At 40.6% G+C, this 4,492-nt stretch overlaps 1 pseudogene across 1 annotated transcript in view; it reads left to right on the top strand.

Moving 5' to 3' along the window:
* Window positions 1–3,931: 3,931 nt before the first annotated feature.
* Window positions 3,932–4,492, top strand: part of LOC111651796 (uncharacterized) — a 3,629-nt pseudogene continuing 3,068 nt past the window's right edge. Inside the window, exon 1 of the transcript XR_015436969.1 lies at window positions 3,932–4,131. The product of XR_015436969.1 is annotated as an uncharacterized LOC111651796 (transcript). The remainder of the gene's footprint in view (window positions 4,132–4,492) is intronic.

Consider the following 4,492-nt stretch of genomic DNA (forward strand, 5'->3'; position numbering starts at 1 on the left):
GGAGCGAACACACAGCTGTTGGTGTTGAACATAATTTCTTCACATTTTTACTGTAAATATTTTATTGTTTAATTGTTCTATTTATATTTGAGCTATCCGACCTGCAGTTACTTGCTTTGTTTATATTTCTTTTCTTCTTACCATGTTTGTTGTTTTGCATCAAAACACCAAAGCTAATTCCTTGTATGTTGAAAACCCACTCGGCAAAAAAACAGATTCTGAGTGTATATATGTGACAATGTGTCAGCAGCAGCTTGTGAAGATAACAGAGGTTTTAATCTGTGAGTCCTTTGTGAATGAACTGAGACTCACCACTGAGAGACGGTGCACTGGTTCACCACCAACAGCTGGAGACTGGTTCTGGTTCTGAGGGCCGGGGTTGAGGCCCTGCGATGAACAGAAATTAAGATACGACACAAGTCCATAACTTCAGGATCAGACAATAAACAATAACCTCGTCACAAAGTCTGAACGGCACAAACCTCAGAGCTGCTGAGAGGGATCCAAAGAATCCACAGGTTTTCATCAACTGCCTCCTCCAGCTGGTCATCGTCCTCGTCAGGCTCATCAGGGTCGTCCTGTCACCCACTGAGAAGAACCAGTGTCTGCTCCTCCCAGCCTGCCGTCGACCTGCAGAGTGTTTCATTAACCAGTGACGCTGCTGCAGTTCATGTGAGATATGAGCAGCAGAGTCAGACACCGTCATGTTCACGGACGTGTTGCTGGCTCACCTTGGTGGATGGAAGTCACCTTCGCCCTCAGCTCATCGGGAGGAGGGGGCAGCTGGACTCCAGGAGTCTTCAACTTCCACCAGATTTGAGGTGTACCACACAACCAGGAAGGAGCGAAGGCAGCCGGTGCTGTTGCCCAGCATGCGGCCCTTCAACTGAGCCAGCACCTTCTGTCACACAGCAGCTTGCAGCACAAAAACAGTTATAGTTACTTTTCCTCTGAGTATCCTTGTGTCACACTGGGCTGTACAGAAGCCGTTCATTATATTTACCTGTACGTCAGCACTGCAGGGAACAGCTGCTGGTGGTGAAGGTCCAGCTGACTCCTGATGCACCTCCTCCTACACTGTCTTTACAGGAGCAGGAGGAGAATTTCCTGGAAAACCAAAGACACAAATTTAAACTTTAAAAATTGCAAGGATGTAATCTGACATTTTATCGATAGATTTTTTCATGAGGGCGGGTTTCAGGCAGCACGAGCCTGTAAGGTGAGTTCCCTGAGATTCAGGTGAGGCCTGTGGCCATGATTACATTCATCACATGTGATGTGTTAGTAGCTAGTACAGCCAGAATGCTCAGCAGTGATTACAGCCCCTAAACCTGAAGTCAACTAGCCAGTACCACCTGTGCCATGACTGATGCACCAGTACTTAGATAACCTATAATATAATAAAGCAAACAAACAAGTAATTTAAATAAAATAGTCATTAATGTTAAAAAGTGCAGGTAACTGAACTGTGATAATCAGCTGTTTGTCCTGCTCTTAAATCACAGCTAATTAAATATCTGTGTTTTTGAATAAAACAACACATATAACAACACATGATGGTGATGATGAAGGAGAAACAGTCTGCTGTGGTGTGGAGTGTCGACCATCTCTACAAAAAGACCAGAACATGTAGGAAGCTGACGGTTAAAGAGAGAAAGCAACTTCCTCCAAACCATCACATCAGACTTGTCTCCATCTCTTCCCCTTTAGCTATAAGCAAAACAAGCTAGCTAGCAGCTGCAGCAAACATGCTAACCCATTATTCAACTGTTTAAAACAAGTTGGGAAGAACACGTTCATCTACAAACTACCAGTTAGCAGCCAAAAGTCACTCATCTACATAAAAAGGATAATGTAACTCACATTCTTCAGAGTTTAAATCATCCGCCCTGCAGCACGTGGTGTGACCTCTCGGTGCGTTCAAAGCATCAAAGCGTCCTCCACATGATTCTTAAAATAACTTTGCCCGACTGTTGAAATAATTTATAATTAAATTTACTTTGATTATTTTAATAATTTCTCCCATTTCCCATGGCTGGAAAACTGGTCAAGTGTATTCAAGGTTTTCCAGGGAGCCTGGGAAATGTTACGGTTTCTGGCTAAAGCCTCTTCATGGCGCCATTTTATGTCCGATAACGCCAGTACAATTAACACTATGCTACAGATGCTACATAAGCCCCGTATGTTACTGCACCTTATTCTTGTTTTACCTGTTAACTCGAAGCAAACGTTGTTTCTCAAGTACTCTTATTATGTGATATGTCCGCTCCTCCTCCGGATCCACGTTTTCCCGCGACTAAACCGGCGCATAAATCCAGTATTTCCCCGGTGATGTTCGTCTGTGCAGCTTCGTCACAGCGGAGCGGAGCAGTCTGTTCCCGGGAATACATTTTATCGTAAATGGTTATGTTTACCTAAAGGAGTAACTAATATTCGGACTACTGAGATTATAGTTTAGCGGTTACAGAAACTATTGAAGTTCTGCTAGTCACATAAACTACCTGCACGCGGGCAGGAAGAAGAAGAAGAAGAAGAAGAAGAAGAAGAAGAAGAAGAAGAAGTAGAAGTAGAAAGAAGAAGAAGAAGAAGAAGAAAATGAAAATGAAAATGTGTCGTTACAAGCAAGTTATATTTTAGACCTTTAAAGAACATCTTTAACTCCACACGAAATTTAATGCCTGTTTCACAATCATATTGTCCAAAGTATGATGAAATACCAGTATGGTTGAACACTTAGTTTTAACTTAACGCCCCATTATCTTCTTTAAACCAAAGTAATTTTAGGCCACACCTGTATTGAGATGCGCTGGAGCAACTGATTTGGGACCATGGTCTTAAAATACATCCACCTATAGCTACAACAGTCTGTATGTATGTGTGTTTAGGGAACATTGGTAAATTGTAGGATCGCCCGATGGTCAGCACGAGACGAGGAATCTGTAAATTGTAGTTACATAAAATTTCTAAAAAAAAACAAACAAAAAAACTTTTACTATTTTTATTATTTTATAAGCTCTTCGGGTGATTTTCTCGCAAAAAAATTTAAATTGGAAAATAAGTAGAAACTAAATCTTTCAAATAAAAGTGGTGCAGTAAAAAGAGTCAAGTAGTAAAATTAAGTGCAATATGAGTAAAGTAGCTCAAACTTAAGTCCAACACTGACTAAAGGTAATCTGTAATGGGCTGTTATACCGAAATCAAGAGCAGAATACCCAACTGTTCAAACGCTCATCGTGTTGACATTTGTCTGTATTTATGTCCAATAAAGCGGCAGTATTTCTATAATGGAGTGTTTTCTGAGTGGAGCTTGGTGCTGGCTTCGGGTCGCATTAAGCTACAAAGGCTGTTAGCTAGCGACCAGCTAGCACTGAAGCTAACAGCGAACTCCGCTCACATCTGCTCTAAATTATCACAACACTTCAGCTATACTGGAAAAAACACCGAGATACATATAAACCGAAGAACTTTTCTGAAGCACAGCGAGCTGCTCTTTAATTCGGCATACACAAATAAAAAAAAAAAACTAGTTCTTTCTGTAACATTTTATTTTAATTTTTGGGGCTGCGTGTTTTTGCCCAATTTCCTTCCGATAGTTTCATAGAGATCGAATCAAGACGACCCACAATTTAAAACAAAGTTTCCCACAAAATGTAATTAAACTATGACTAAAGTTAAAGTTTACCGCTGGGATAAACATTTGTTGTAGTTCATAAAGTTTTGGAGGAAAAAAAAAAACTACGTCTCTTAAGGTCGTCTGAACAGTTGCGAGATAGAGTGTGATTTTTAATGTAAATGTCTGTCGCTCTTTCACTCACACGTGTTTTTCGTAAGACTTCTGAAGTGACATCACTTTGAGGGGTGAATAAATGTTATAATCCGGTGTTTGGGAGTTGGTTAAATAAACATCAGTTTTCAGGATCCACCTTAACCCGCAGAGCTGTTCCTGTGCGCCACGGAGCAGAGCCGCAGCCTGAACACGGACCCGCTCACACTTCGGTTTCCTGACAGATCCGAGCTGCTTTCTGCGGCTCAACATGGATTTTTCTGAAGCTAAATCGGAACTGAAGCATCTGTTGAGGAGAGTGAGTCCGTCCGAGCTCCCGAAACTCCTGGACTGGATCAGAAACTCAGGTAAACACTTCACCTGCCCTGTTGCACATGATCACTTATGACAGCATGTCAGAAAACTGTTCTTCCCGCGGATCTTGAACATGAATCAGATCTGAATCGAGGAATTATGAGGTTATGAACTTAGAAGTGTATGTAAAGTGAAAATATTCACACGGAGACCTCATTTATTTCACATGGGATTGAACATGTGTAACTATATTCCAGGAAAACATGTTTAATTTTATCCACATATATGTGAAATATACTGAAATTTAGCATAAATTAAATATTTGAATATATGTTTCAAAATAGATTTACATAAACGGAAAAGTAATATATTAACACATTTCACAAATTTAAATATGTACATATATTACAAATT

The sequence above is a fragment of the Seriola lalandi genome, unplaced genomic scaffold, assembly GCF_002814215.2.
Source record: "Seriola lalandi dorsalis isolate HSWRI2012SDOR001 ecotype SW California unplaced genomic scaffold, Sedor1 jcf7180002053778, whole genome shotgun sequence".
Lineage (NCBI taxonomy): Eukaryota > Metazoa > Chordata > Actinopteri > Carangiformes > Carangidae > Seriola > Seriola lalandi.